This window comes from Schistocerca nitens, chromosome 2 (assembly GCF_023898315.1).
Source record: "Schistocerca nitens isolate TAMUIC-IGC-003100 chromosome 2, iqSchNite1.1, whole genome shotgun sequence".
NCBI lineage: Eukaryota > Metazoa > Arthropoda > Insecta > Orthoptera > Acrididae > Schistocerca > Schistocerca nitens.
This window is the reverse complement of record NC_064615.1, coordinates 1,090,155,238-1,090,171,588: the sequence shown is the minus strand read 5'-3', so window position 1 is coordinate 1,090,171,588 and position 16,351 is coordinate 1,090,155,238. Positions and strand designations below refer to the sequence as shown.

The window sequence follows — 16,351 nt, the reverse complement described above, 5'->3', positions numbered from 1 at the left end:
TAATCTCGTAAATGTGAACAATGGCAAGTTCTATATGCTTGCCTCCTTTCATTTTTAGTTGATTCATATCATGAGTATGGGCGTATTAAATGCACTATCGTCTAAATACACTGGCGGAAAAATTCGCAACACCAATACGATAATTAATGTAGAGTAATGAAACTTCTAGAACACATTTGTCTATATAACGTATTTATATGATTAGCTTTGCATTATCACAGGTTAATGTAAGTGTGACATAAGTCATTGCAAATTTGAAATGTTGGTGCATTAATAACCAGCATGACCGTCAGAATTATGAATGAATGGGTGCACAGGTGCCGGATGTCAGTTTTTCCGTTGGAGTTCCATATCTATATATGACGGTAGTATCTGTTCGGGAACAGATACTACCGTCATATATAGTTAAAAATATGGCTTCCCGGCCATTGACCTTCTTGTGCAAACGCACACGCTATGCCCGAACTCGTACGGGACTTGGTACATTACTCTTCCACGTGTAATGAGTATGATGGGCAAACATCTATTAGGCGCACTACGAATGTAGTGGTGTGGACATGTAGGGAATGTGGATCTCACGGGGAGCGTGCAAGGGATAAGTCCCTGCAGACGCTCTATCCTCTGTGCCCGCGGTGGCTCAGATGGATAGAGCGTCTGCCATGTAAGCAGGAGATCCCGGGTTCGAGTCCCGGTCGGGGCACACATTTTCAACATGTCCCCAATGAAGTACATCAACGCCTGTTTGCAGCTAGGGTGTCCATTTAATTACCAGTTCCATATCTGTTGCTGTTGGCCAGTCAACACAGGTACAGGTATGCTGTTTGTGGATGGCGCTGTAGTTGTCGTCCAATGGTGTCTAATATGTACTTGACTGGACACAGATCTGGTGATATAGTCGGCTAAGGCAACATGTCGACACAGTGTAGATATTGTTGGCTTGTAACAGCAGGCGAGTGATAACCCGTTGGATAACACCCCCTGAATTTCTCATATGCGGCTAATATAAGCGCCATGATTGGGGCTCAGATGGTGACACGAGAAGATGTACCAGGGGCGTCAGTAATGTTTGACGGCAAGCCGCTATATTGCGGAAATAATTTTTACCAATCTCATGGGGTAGAGTGTGTGCCGATATTTGATTATGCAACTGGTGTGGAGAAATCCTGTCGCAGATTGTTGGTAATTTCAATTTTTCGAGGTGCTCTACATGGAGCGCTTCTAGAGGAGGTGGTTTTGAGAGCCACTTAGGAGGGTTGGCCCAGCAACAGAGTGGAGTGATGATCGAAACGCTCTCTTAGAGGTGGTGATCAAGACGGAGTCCAATGTTCGAGGCTGTGCTCGGGTGTTTTATCGATGGCTTGCGGATTTGTAGCGCCGAGCAGTATTTACTCACGATGCGCAGTTGTCCGTGGTCTGTATTTTTGCAGCTCCAGCATATCAGGAATTTTCCAAGATGCTTTGCAGCCGCCATGCGGCAGCAGTTGTTGAATTAATGAATGTAACAAAGGCTTGCAGTTTAGTGGTTTACAATCACTGTGACTTAAGGCACAATGACTCAGATAGCGTTAATGTTGAAACATAAGGAGGGAGACGTCGTATGGAGAATTCCACTCCTTCCCGTCAACTGTGCCAACCGATCATCAGTACTTATGTGATTGTGATTTATAGGTGTTTCAGTTGTGTAACTGCTCTTTATTATTGTCGTTGAGAGTCACGCTTCAAGCATATTGCCTCACAATAAATGCGTCGTCACAGTTAATAGCGTTTCTCATTTCAATACCATTGTTAATTTTCTTTTTCGCTTGACAATATTTTTTCCGTAGGATATTTTATGTAATTTATTGTTTTATTACGAATTTGCCAATTTGGTATTCACTACTAGGGCCACACATTATTAATACGCATTTAGACTTCGTACAGAATCATAAGAAGAGACGGGCTTCAGATTGGTGTGGAAACTGTCGTAAAAGCCGGACAGTAGCAGAAATGATTAGCGAACAAGTAACATAGCAAACAAAAGATTTACTTAAGTTGTATTTCTCCTAACTTGAAGACTCACCGTAAATGATGCAACGAGAGGTAGAGTTCTTTTTACCCTTACCAGAAGATGTCGAAGCACCAAGAAAAAATGGCTCTGAGCACTATGGGACTCAACTGCTGTGGTCATAAGTCCCCTAGAACTTAGAACTACTTAAACCTAACTAACCTAAGGACAGCACACAACATCCAGCCATCACGAGGCAGAGAAAGAAGCACCAAGAGTGCCGTCCACATTGACAAGTGATTTGTAAACCAACATTCGCCGGCGACGACGAAAATAGCGTTTACGCATCATTGTAAGAAGCAGTGCCTCAGTGGCTATTCACTCAAACCAAGTGAATGCGCTAGACAGAACAGTGTGCTATTTATAGCATCAGTCCTGGCGCACGCAACGGATGTGGACTCTTATCAGCTTACGCAATCGCACCGGAAATGAATTTTCAAGCAACACGCTCCTGGTAATACTAGGTAGCGTGTTGCTCCAACGCAAATTGAATCGCGCGCCAAAAACACAATAACCAATCAGAGACTGTGCTCGACATCTACAGAGCATCCCAGAGTGCCCCAGAGAGCATCCCAGAGTGCCCCAGAGAGCTAAAACACTAAGAAGAATCGCTTCTCGGCTTTTGGCAAGATCAATGTGTAGTATTTGTGGCCCTTAAAAGGGCCGTTTATTGACAACTGCTTTCAATGATTATATAAAGTACAATCACCCACAATGCGACAATCTTCCAAAGAAGAAGGACCACTAGCCAGAGTGCCCCAGAGAGCATCCCAGAGTGCCCCAGAGAGCTAAAACACTAAGAAGAATCGCTTCTCGGCTTTTGGCAAGATCAATGTGTAGTATTTGTGGCCCTTAAAAGGGCCGTTTATTGACAACTGCTTTCAATGATTATATAAAGTACAATCACCCACAATGCGACAATCTTCCAAAGAAGAAGGACCACTAGCCTTCAGCAATGCCTCGTCGACGTGGTTACCGTCGTCGCTGGCGGCGCAGCGTTCCTGTCTATCGTGCTTTGAAGGCGATAGACATTGATCTTTCTGGACAGTTCAATAAACAACAATTAATTGGAGGTCCAAACGTATTTCGTGGACTCCGTTTGAACTTTACATGTGATGTACAAGCCGTTTTTGGAGGTAGTACATGGCTCACACTTGCTGTAGTATGGGGTGACAAAGGTGCGACCTGGTGGCGGCTGCGTAGCTTCGTGGGTCCGAGCACTACTGGGCTACGTTGCTGCCGCCGACCGTCCCGTATGGCGGCAGCAGGGGCCGCTGGCAGTGCACAGCTGCTGGAGATGTGGCTCAGCAGGTGTGCACCATAGGGTCCGCCAGCTCCCGCACGGCTGCTGTCAGCGTCGGATGGAAAGTTGCAGTTCCATTAGCAACTGTGATACGCCAGTAGGGTGTTATCGATACGCGATACCACGTGGATACTCCCTGCTTGCAGATTAGAGTAGTGTATCCTAAGAGTGGTTCTGTGTCAGGGGCTATTCTGGTACAGGAATTAACACAAGTAGTTTCCACATTACCACACCACCATGGCATTTCTCAAACGGAGTGCTGAAACGTTGGTATAAAAACGATTGAGTTACGCAGCCGGAACTTTATTTCTGTGGGCTTTTTTTTGGTGTTCCTCAGAGCAAATAAACTCCGCTTTCATAGCCGTTCTGTAGCTGCAGCTGCTGCTGCCGCCGCTTAGGGTTGGCGGTTGTCGCTGAAACTACCCGTTTCCGGTAATATAAGTGTTTTTCGATACCAGTAACCTGAGCGTTAAAACCGCTAAAAATACGTGTTTTTAATGTCTGTTGTTTCCTGTAATAAACGTAGAAATCGAACAAAGACTGAATAATTTTTATTCCCCCAAGATACATAGAATCAAAATATTACATTAAATATACGAACAAACGAAAACTTAGTCGGTCCCAGCTCGCTGTTTTTCTCAAAAAGTGATAAGTGGTTGAATACTGCAAAAAATCACTGTTGTTGTCCTACTCATTCTAATTTTTTGACACCTGCTCAAAAATCGTATTGCAATCGAGGATCATACTGCTATTAGGATATTACGAATAGACAGTCCCACAGGGTGAAAAACTGAGGTTTGGGGACTACTTTTTGCGTTAATTTCTCCCTTTTCAAGGGCTACAAGCAGATGAAAGCCTATTATGTAGACAGAGGCAACAGATCAGCTGCTTACAATTTTTATTATGAACTATGAATGGGTGGTTAATTTTTTCTCCTTATATGAAGTCCCATATCTGTTGTGGCACCTGCCAACCTTAATCTTTTAAAGCAAATGGAGCACTGTCCTTCATTGGTACCGCTCATTGTAAGATACTTTCAGAATAGGAATTGTAGCATTCTACAATACGACTAATGTCCGATTATAGCAGTGCGAAATTAACATTAAGAGCAGACAGGGCAAGTCTCGCACACTGCATGTGCATGTGTACCACCCAATAGGCTACGCCAGATGGTAACAGGTACATTATTATCTCAGCAATGCTGAACCACTTCGTATGTCATGTGTTTCTTGCTCGTTTCTGTCGCTATTGTTGTTAAAACAGCACTGATCTCCTTTTCCTATTTATGTAATGTAAGTAGGCTGTTTAGGTTTTTATGTTGGTAACGCCACGTAGCACTCTATATGAAAATCACTGACTGTGCTGTGTGAAGGCTGTGGTTGGTCTGCATTGTTGGAGTATATGCTATTGTAGTGTTGGGCAGTTGGCTGTTAAAAGCGCTCAGCGTTGCGCAGTTGGAGGTGAGCCGCCAGCAGTGGTGGATGTGGGGAGAGAAATCGCGGAGTTTTGAGAGCGGATGATCTGGACGTGTGTCCATCAGAGACAGTAAATTTGCAAGACTGGATGCCATGAACTGCTATATATATTATGACTTTTGAACACTTTTAAGGTAAATACATTGTATGTTCTCTATCAAAATCTTTCATTTGCTAACTATGCCTATCAGTAGTTAGTGCCTTTAGTAGTTGGAATCTTTTATTTAGCTGGCAGTAGTGGCGCTCGCTGTATTGCAGTAGTTCGAGTAACGAAGATTTTTGTGAGGTAAGTGATTTGTGAAACGTATAGGTTAATGTTAGTCAGGGCCATTCTCTTGTAGGGATTATTGAAAGTCAGATTGCGTTGCGCTAAAAATATTGTATGTCAGTTTAGTGTTGATCAGTATAGGTAAAGAGCGAAATGTCTGAGTACGTTCAGTTCTGCTCAGCTGTTTGAAAATCAAATAATGTAAGAGGTTTAGCAGCACAGTAATTCAATAATTTTTCTAAGGGGACGTTTCAGTAATAACGTAATAATTCAGAGCAATTGAAGTTTTACGACTAAAAATTACTCGTGTTTTTAAGAAGGTTTGTTTGGAAACAAAGAGTTTTGGGATTACTGTTATGGCCGACTGATATTTCGTTTCTAATCCAGATGTTAGTAAAAATTTAAAAAAAAACGCCTTTTATAACCAAGACAAAACAAATATCGAAAAATGTTGGTTATTCAGGACTAAAATGCTGGTCTCGGTTTCAACAGGCCGGTTTTTCCCCATCCCTAATTTGTAGCGTCAAGCACAGGGTTTACTCACGATGGGCGGTTGTCTGTGGTGAGCATGTTTGCAGCTCCGGCACATAAAGAACTTTGCATGGCGCTTTGCACCCTCCGCGGCGTGTTTTTCCGATCCACAGCAGCAGTTGTGGAATTAATGCATGTAGCACAGTTTTACAGTTTAGTGCCTGAGAATCACTGTCACTTAAGATCCAACCAGACAGCGTAAACGTTGATACCGAAGGAGGGAGGCGTTGTATAGAGCATGCCACGCCGTCCCACCAAGGTTTCCAACTGATCGTTAGTACTTATATGATAGTGATTTATAGCTGTGTTACTTGCGCATCTGCTCTTTGGTATTGTGGCAGAACATCATGCTCCATACACGTTATTTGGCAATAAATAAATGTGAAAACGAATAACTTCCTTCATTTCAATAGATACTACGCTGAGGTGACATGAATCATGGGATACCTTCTAATACCGTGTCGGACTTCCTTTTGTCCAGCGTAGTGCAAGACTTTGACGTGGCATGGACTCAACAAGTTCTTAGAAGCCCCCTGCAGAAATACTGAGCCATGTGCCTCTATAGTTGTCCATAACTGAGAGAGAGTTATCAGTGCAGGATTTTGTGCGTGAACTGACACAATTGTGGCCCAGTGACATGGCACATCGTCAATCATAAAAATTCAATCGTTCTTTGGGAACATACGAGGGCAGTTCAATAAGTAATGCAACACTTTTTTTTCTGAAACAGGGGTTGTTTTATTCAGCATTGAAATACACCAGGTTATTCCCCAATCTTTTAGCTACACAACACTATTTTTCAACGTAATCTCCATTCAATGCTACGGCCTTACGCCACCTTGAAATGAGGGCCTGTATGCCTGCACGGTACCATTCCACTGGTCGATGTCGGAGCCAACGTCGTACTGCATCAATAACTTCTTCATCATCCGCGTAGTGCGTCCCACGGATTGCGTCCTTCATTGGGCCAAACATATGGAAATCCGACGGTGCGAGATCGGGGCTGTAGGGTGCATGAGGAAGAACAGTCCAGTGAAGTTTTGTGAGCTCCTCTCGGGTGCGAAGACTTGTGTGAGGTCTTGCGTTGTCATGAAGAAGGAGAAGTTCGTTCTGATTTTTGTGCCTACGAACACGCTGAAGTCGTTTCTTCAATTTCTGAAGAGTAGCACAATACACTTCAGAGTTGATCGTTTGACCATGGGGAAGGACATCGAACAGAATAACCCCTTCAGCGTCCCAGAAGACTATAACCATGACTTTACCGGCTGAGGGTATGTCTTTAAACTTTTTCTTGGTAGGGGAGTGGGTGTGGCGCCACTCCATTGATTGCCGTTTTGTTTCAGGTTCGAAGTGATGAACCCATGTTTCATCGCCTGTAACAATCTTTGACAAGAAATTGTCACCCTCAGCCACATGACGAGCAAGCAATTCCGCACAGATGGTTCTCCTTTGCTCTTTATGGTGTTCGGTTAGACATCGAGGGACCCAGCGGGAACAAACCTTTGAATATCCCAACTGGTGAACAATTGTGACAGCACTACCAACAGAGATGTCAAGTTGAGCACTGAGTTGTTTGATGGTGATCCGTCGATCATCTCGAACGATTGTGTTCGCACACTCCGCCATTGCTGGAGTCACAGCTGTGCACGGCCGGCCCGCACGCGGGAGATCAGACAGTCTTGCTTGACCTTGCGGCGATGATGACACACCCTTTGCCCAACGACTCACCGTGCTTTTGTCCACTGCCAGATCACCGTAGACATTCTGCAAGCGCCTATGAATATCTGAGATGCCCTGGTTTTCCGCCAAAAGAAACTCGATCACTGCCCGTTGTTTGCAATGCACATCCGTTACAGACGCCATTTTAACAGCTCCGTACAGGGCTGCCACCTGTCGGAAGTCAATGAAACTATACGAGACGAAGCGGGAATGTTTGAAAATATTCCACAAGAAATTTCCGGTTTTTTCAACCTAAATTGGCCGAGAAAAAAAATGTGTTGCATTACTTATTGAACTGCCCTCGTACATTGTCTAATTTCCTGATGAACGCAGAAACTGAAGTGTTTAAGCCAAAGGGATCTACTTTACATTGATTTCATTTACCCGCGAAGAGGAAAGAAAGTCCATGAATGGCCGAACACAGTGTGACCGCTTCAGTAGGGCCTGAGGAACCAGTACATTCCATGCGAAAACAGGCTAAACCATTATGGAGTCACCAGCTTGCACAGTGCCTTTGTTTTATGGGTTCGTGGGGTCTGCACCAAACTCGAACCCTATCGTCAGTTCTTACCAACTGAAATCGGGTCTCGCCTGATCAGCCCATGGCTTTCCATTCGTCTAGGGCGCAAACGATGTAGCAGCCAGCCCAGGAGAGCCGCAGCAGGCGATGTCGTGCTGTTAGCAAGTGCACTGTCTATGGTCGTCTGCCGCCAAAGCCCTTTACGCCAAACGTTGCTTCGCTGTCGTAACTGGTGCGTTCGTCGTAGATCTCACATTGAATTCTGCGGCTATTTCGCGTAGTCTGCTTGTGTACACTCCTGGAAATGGAAAAAAGAACACATTGACACCGGTGTGTCAGACCCACCATACTTGCTCCGGACACTGCGAGAGGGCTGTACTAGCAATGATCACACGCACGGCACAGCGGACACACCAGGAACCGCGGTGTTGGCCGTCGAATGGCGCTAGCTGCGCAGCATTTGTGCACCGCCGCCGTCAGTGTCAGCCAGTTTGCCGTGGCATACGGAGCTCCATCGCAGTCTTTAACACTGGTAGCATGCCGCGACAGCGTGGACGTGAACCGTATGTGCAGTTGACGGACTTTGAGCGAGGGCGTATAGTGGGCATGCGGGAGGCCGGGTGGACGTACCGCCGAATTGCTCAACACGTGGGGCGTGAGGTCTCCACAGTACATCGATGTTGTCGCCAGTGGTCGGCGGAAGGTGCACGTGCCCGTCGACCTGGGACCGGACCGCAGCGACGCACGGATGCACGCCAAGACCGTAGGATCCTACGCAGTGCCGTAGGGGACCGCACCGCCACTTCCCAGCAAATTAGGGACACTGTTGCTCCTGGGGTATCGGCGAGGACCATTCGCAACCGTCTCCATGAAGCTGGGCTACGGTCCCGCACACCGTTAGGCCGTCTTCCGTTCACGCCCCAACATAGTGCAGCCCGCCTCCAGTGGTGTCGCGACAGGCGTGAATGGAGGGACGAATGGAGACGTGTCGTCTTCAGCGATGAGAGTCGCTTCTGCCTTGGTGCCAATGATGGTCGTATGCGTGTTTGGCGCCGTGCAGGTGAGCGCCACAATCAGGACTGCATACGACCGAGGCACACAGGGCCAACACCCGGCATCATCGTGTGGGGAGCGATCTCCTACACTGGCCGTACACCACTGGTGATCGTCGAGGCGACACTGAATAGTGCACGGTACATCCAAACCGTCATCGAACCCATCGTTCTACCATTCCTAGACCGGCAAGGGAACTTACTGTTCCAACAGGACAATGCACGTCCGCACGTATCCCGTGCCATCCAACGCGCTCTAGAAGGTGTAAGTCAACTACCCTGGCCAGCAAGATCTCCGGATCTGTCCCCCATTGAGCATGTTTGGGACTGGATGAAGCGTCGTCTCACGCGGTCTGCACGTCCAGCACGAACGCTGGTCCAACTGAGGCGCCAGGTGGAAATGGCATGGCAAGCCGTTCCACAGGACTACATCCAGCATCTCTACGATCGTCTCCATGGGAGAATAGCAGCCTGCATTGCTGCGAAAGGTGGATATACACTGTACTAGTGCCGACATTGTGCATGCTCTGTTGCCCGTGTCTATGTGCCTGTGGTTCTGTCAGTGTGATCATGTGATGTATCTGACCCCAGGAATGTGTCAATAAAGTTTCCCCTTCCTGGGACAATGAATTCACGGTGTTCTTATTTCGATTTCCAGGAGTGTATTAACACTCTGCCGTCCGGCGACACCACAGTGGTGTCGCGCCGAAATAGCGGTCAACGGCCGGCGACATCGCACTGGTGTCGTGTGCATAGTATCGCACAGTGGCCGGCGACAGAACTTTAGTATCTTTTTCATTCTGATGGTGTTCTGTTTAGGTAACAATAAGTTACACACGTCAACAAGTTTGTTGTTTTTATGAGTACTTGTGCACTTTCATCATGGCAGACGAAAGAGACGATGAATGCGCAGTCGTCTTGACTGACGTTCTTGACGACTTGGCCGATTGGGAAGAAGACAGTTGATATCAAAAAAAATGAAAGTGAAGCGGAATCGTCCGAAGATAGTGAAATTGCTACGGTCGCAAGTTCGAATCCTGCCTCGGTCATGGATGTGTGTGATGTCCTTAGGTCAGTTAGGTTTAAGTAGTTCTAAGTCTAGGGGACTGATAACCTCAGATGTTAAGTCCCATAGTGCTTAGAGCCATTTGAACCATTTTTGATAGTGAAAAACGTCCAAGAAGAATTCGACGAATGCTGCGGTTGCCAACTGATTCGGACGAATCAGACGAAGAAAAGAGTCTATGATTTACTGAGGACCAATAATAAATTTGAAGGATCTCCGCGTCCACACTCATTTCCCAAAGATAAACAGAGCGTCGTGGATATCGTAGAATTATATACTGGGAACGATCTATTTGAATATATTAGCAACGAAGCCAACAATTTGACATTCAGAATTGCAATAGAAGGAAACTGGATAAAAAAATCCCAAATTTGTCGACGTTACCGGACCCGAACTTAGAAAATGGTTTCGGCTTGCTATCCTTATGGGAACTGTAAAAAAAAGCAAGGATCAATCATTATTGGGCAACGAATCTGTTAATAGACACACCGATATTTCTCGAAACGATGTCCCACAACCGATTAAGACAAATATTATCATTTTTACATTTTTCCGACAGGAACAATAAACCGGATACTACCGACCGGCTTTCCAAAGTGCAATTCGTAATAGATTATTTTTCCAAAAAGTTTAAAGAAACGTTTCAAGTCAAAACATCTCACTTGATGAAGGAATGATACCGTGGCGTGGCCAGTTAAATTTTAAAGTTTACAATCTGTCGAAAATTACGAAATATGGCATACTCATTAGGATGCTGTGTGATTAGAGTACGGGATACATTTCCTCATTCAAGATATATTCCGGCGCTGGACAACCTTTAGCAAAAACAGTGATGGAACTACTGACACATTCTTTTGGAAAGTGGCATCACCTCTACATGGATAATTATTATAAAAGTACAGAACTCGCAGAGAAGTTACTTGAAAAGAATATTCGAGTTTGTGGAACGATGCGGCAAAGTAGAGAATTTCCAGAAAAATTAAAGAGCGCAAAAGTCAATGTGTTTGAAGCTTGTCATCAACCGAAATGTGACAAACGGCCACCGACAAGCCAAGTAATCCGAATAAATTTGTGCGAGACGAGGGGACGGTAAAGTGTTAACACTGAAAACTCTACGCAAACGCCGCTGCTGCCGGTCGTCTAGCGAAGGCATTGTCCGTGGTGAAATTTTGCATTTCGGCACGCTGTTGATTCTGTGGATCGCGGAGTACTGAATTCCCTAACCATTCCCGAAACTGAATGTCCCATGCATCTAGGTCTAGCTGCCACTCCGCATTCAGAGGCTGTTAATTGCTGTCGTGCGGCCATAATCACGTCGGAAAGATTTTTACACGAATCAGCTGACTACAAATGACAGCTGCGCCAATAGACTGCCCTTTTACACCTTGTTTAAGTGATACTGCCGCCACCTGCATATGTATATATGACTATCCCGTGACTTTGGTCACCTCAGAGTCGTGTAAATTGAGGGTGGTTCTGTGCCTGGAGTCATTCTGGTGCCGAAATTAATCTCAGTTAACTCTCATATTACCACACCACTATGGTATTTCGTAAATGGAATGTTGGAACGTTGATATACACTACTGGCCATTAAAATTGCTACACCAAGAAGAAATGCAGATTATAAACGGGTATTCATTGGACAAATATATTATACTAGAACTGAATGTGATTACATTTTCGCGCAATTTGAGTGCATAGATCCTGAGAAATCAGTACCCAGAACAACCACCTCTGGCCGTAATAACGACCTTCATAACGCCTGGGCATTGAGTCAAACAGAGCTAGGGTGACGTGTACAGGTACAGCTACCCATGCAGCTTAAACACGATACCACAGTTCATCAAGAGTAGTGACTGGCATGTTGTAATGAGCCAGTTGCTCGGCCACCATTGACCAGACGTTTTCAGTTAGGGAGAGATCTGGAGAATCTGTTGGCCAGGGCAACAGTCGAACATTTTCTGTATCCAGAAAGGCCCGTACAGGATCTGCAACATGCGGTCGTGCATTGTCCAGCTGAAATGTAAGGTTTCGCAGGGATCGAATGAAGGGTAGAGCCACGGGTCGTAACATATCTGACATGTAGCGTCCACTGTTCAAAGTGCCGTCAGTGCGAACAAGAGGTGACCGAGACGTGTAACCAATGGCACCCCATACCATCACGCCGTGCGATACGCCAGTATGGCGATGACGAGTACACGCATACAGTGTGCGTTCACCGCGATGTCTCCAAACACGGATGCGACCATCATGATGCTGTAAACAGAACCTGGGTTCATCCAAAATAATGACGTTTATCCATTGGTGCACGCAGGTTCGTCGTTGAATACGCCATCGCAGGCGCTCCTGTCTGTGATGCAGCGTCAAGGGTAACTGCAGCCATGGTCTCCGAGCTGATAGACCATGCTGCTGCAAACGTCGTCGAAATGTTCGTGCAGATGGTTGTTGTCTTGCAAACGTCCCCATCTGTTGACTCAGGGATCGAGACGTGGCTGCACGATCCGTTACAACCATGCGGATAAGATGCGTGTCATCTCGACTGCTAGCGATTCGAGGCCGTTGGGATCCAGCACGGCGTTCCGTATTACCCTGCTGAACCCACCGATTCCATTTTCTGCTAACAGTCATTGGATCTCGACCAACACGAGCAGCAATGTCGCGATACGATAAACCGCAATCGCGATAGGCTACAATTCGACCTTTATCGAAGTCGTAAACGTGATGGTAAGCATTTCTCCTCCTTACACGAGGCATCACAACAACGTTTCACCAGGCAACGCCGGTCAACTGCTGTTTGTGTATGAGAAAGCGGTTGGAAACGTTCCTCATGCCAGCACGTTGTGGGTGACGCCCTCGGCGCCACCCTTGTGTGAATGCTGTGAAAAGGTAATCATTTGCATATCACAGCATCTTCTTCGCGTCGGTTAAATTTCGCGTCTGTAGCACGTCATCTTCGTGGTGTAGCAGTTGTAATGGCCAGTAATGTAGAAAATATTGAAATACGCAGCTGAAGCTTCAGTTCTGTGGGCTCTGATTTGTGTTTCCCGGAAGAAATAAACCGACAGACACCAGAGTTTGTGAGCAGTTCTGTAGCAGCAGTAGCTGCTGCCGGCTCTCAACCCGCCGCCCGGCGCCGTGCAGAGAGTGCGGACAGAAGAGGGAGGGACACGGGCAGCGGAGTTCATTAGCTCTGAGCCGGGCCGCTATGAATACGGCGGCTGCCGGCCTGGCAGAGGCTGCGCGCTTCCAGGAAGCCAGCAGCCCTCCCGCCCCGTCAGCGCCTCGCCAGCTGAGACGCCGGGCACGCCACGCCACGCCTCTCCTGGCACCGCGTCTCGCCCCGGGAGCCGCGCTGTCTGCCCGCGCTGCGCCGCGAGGGACTCGCCTAATTAAACTCCCTCGCCGCCGCCACTTTTCTCTCTCCTCCTGTTCCCTTTGTGCTGTCTTTCTTTGTTAGTCGCCTTATGTCATACCTCTGTATATTTAGAGACTGACGCCTTCCTAGGTAGCTGCGTCCGCTCTTTATTTCAGCGTACCACAGGGCTCGATAGTAGATGCTCTCTTGTTCTTGTTATTTATAAATAACCTCCGACGAGCGTCGACATGAGTCGAAACAAGGCCCTGGGAGTACACAACATTCCATTAGAATTACTGACGGCCTTGGGAGAGCCAGTCGTGACAAAACTCTTCCATCTGGTGAGCAAGACGTACGAGACAGCCGAAATACCCTCAGACTTCAAGAAGAATATAATAATTCCAATCTCAAAGAAAGCAGGTGTTGACAGATGTGAAAATTACCGAACTATCAGTTTAATAAGTCACAGCTGCAAAATACCAACACGAATTATTTACAGACGAATGGAAAAACTAGTAGAAGCCGACCTAGGGGAAGATCAGTTTGGATTCCGTAGAAATGTTGGAACACGTGAGGCAATACTGACCTTACGACTTATCTTAGAAGAAAGACTAAGGAAAGGCAAACATACGTTTCTAGCATTTGTAGACTTAGAGAAAGATTTTGACAATGTTGACTGCAATACTCTCTTTCAAATTCTAATGGTGGCAAGGGTAAAATACAAGGAGCGAAAGGCTATTTACAATTTGTACAGAAAGCAGATGGCAGTTATAAGAGTCCAGGGGCATGAAAGGGAAGCAGTGGTTGGGAAGGGAGTGAGACAGGGTTGTAGCCTCTCCCCGATGTTATGCAACCTGTATATTGAGCAAGCTGTAAAGGAAACAAAAGAAAAATTTGGAGTAGGTATTAAAATCCAGGGAGAAGAAATAAAAACATTGAGGTTCGCTGATGACATTGTAATTCTGTCAGAGACAGCAAAGGACTTGGAACAGCAGTTGAATGGAATGGACAGTGTCTTGAAAGGAGGATATAAGATGAACATCAACAAAAGCAAAACGAGGATAATGGAATGTAGTCGAATTAAGTTGGGTGATGCTGAGGGAATTAGATTAGGAAATGAGACACTTAAAGTAGTAAAGGAGTTTTGCTATTTGGGGAGCAAAATAACTGATGATGGTCGAGGTAAAGAGGATTTAAAATGTAGACTGGCAATGGCAAGGAAAGCGTTTCTGAAAAAGAGAAATTTGTTAACATCGAGTATTGATTTAAGTGTCAGGAAGTCGTTTCTGAATGTATTTGTATGGAGTTAAGCCATGTATGGAAGTGAAACATGGACTATAAATAGTTTAGACAAGAAGAGAATAGAAGCTTTTGAAATGTGGTGCTATAGAAGAATGTTGAAGATTAGGTGGGTAGATCACGTAACTAATGAGGAGGTATTGAATAGAATTGGGGAGAAGAGACGTTTGTGGCACAACTTGACAAGAAGAAGGGACCGGTTGGTAGGACATGTCCTGAGGCATCAAGGGATCACAAATTTAGCATTGGAGGGCAGCGTGGAGGGTAAAAATCGTAGAGGGAGACCAAGAGATGAATACACTAAGCAGATTCAGAAGGATGTAGTTTGCAGTAGGTACTAGTAGATGAATGAGCTTGCACAGGATAGATTAGCATGGAGAGGTGCATCAAACCAGTCTCAGGACTGAAGACCACAACAACAACAACAACGACGAGCGTTCAGTACCTAACCAAGGAGGTCGGTTTTATTCAGGACTCCAATACAACATATTTTTCCCCGCTATTTCGGCTACAAAATCCCATTTTTCAGCCGGCCGCAGTGGCCGAGCGGTTCTAGGCGCTTCAGTCCAGTACCGTTCTGCTGCTGCCGTCGCAGGTTCGAATCCTGCCTTGGGAATGGATGTGTGTGATGTTTATGTTTAAGTAGTTCTAGGTCTAGGGGACTGACGACCTCAGACAGCGCTTAGAGCCATTGGAACGCATTTTTCAACACAATAACCGCTTAAGGCTACCGTCTTACTCCACTTTACAGGAAAGGCCTGTATGCCTGCATGGTGCTGTTGTGACCATAGAAAATTTTAGTTTTTATTGTTTCTTTTGTGATCATAATAAGAGTCCAGGCTCCATAGGCAAACAGCCAGCCGACATTAAGAAATAGTCCACCAGGATGTAAGGACAAGATAAGCGGCGGAGGCTGCCAAGTATGGCTTATTGATCAAATAACTTAGTTTTTGACTTACTGTCAGAGGAAGCAGCATGAATCAAACTTGCGCAATGGAAGACGCAAACACCAGGGCGATAATACAGCAAGAGAGAGTTTCAGTCACGTGCGGACAAGACTCGTGTGGAACCAAATTAAGTTGTGTGCAGCTAGAAACGAAAGTGTCGTGTGGAACCGAAGGCATTCTTGCACAAGCCGACCCATTAGAAACGAGAGTGTCGCGTGGAACCATAGGCATTCTTGTGCAATCCGATCACTTAGAAATGAAAGGGTCGTGTGAAACAAATTAACTCGCATGTACCCAAGTACATGAGAAACGAAATAAAAGGCCAGGCAGCGGAATAGCCTGAGGCAGAGATTCAGATGCAGATTCAGAGCCAGTGCCAGCAGTTTGGAGATTCCACAGTGAGACGCCAGCAGGGCCGAGTAGGCCCATAGCAGCCGATACAGCTGATAAAGACTTCAACTACGAGAAGACGGTGATAGACCTTGGTGGACACTCAGGAGGTGCAGGTCAAGTAGGATTTTTAGAGTTTCATTGGAATAGTGTTGAACAGAGGCTGTCAGTCTTTGTCTCAATTACTTCAAGAGATTTCAGTGCTAACCAAGAACAAGCGATTGCTTTGTACTTGTTTCTTATATGTTCTGGCAATTAGCTTTGAAGTAGCAGGTCCGAATAAATAGACTGAATCTTACTAAAGGGTTTATGGTCCAACACCTAACATCAGTATATGTGAGAATAAACTTGATAGGAACTAACCAATCTTTTCTGTCTACTG

The 16,351-nt window shown here is 45.9% G+C and overlaps 1 non-coding gene across 1 annotated transcript; it reads left to right on the top strand.

Moving 5' to 3' along the window:
• The first annotated feature begins 625 nt into the window (after window positions 1–625).
• Window positions 626–700, top strand: Trnat-ugu (transfer RNA threonine (anticodon UGU)). The gene has a single exon. It is a non-coding gene; the product is annotated as a tRNA-Thr (tRNA).
• Window positions 701–16,351: the final 15,651 nt, after the last annotated feature.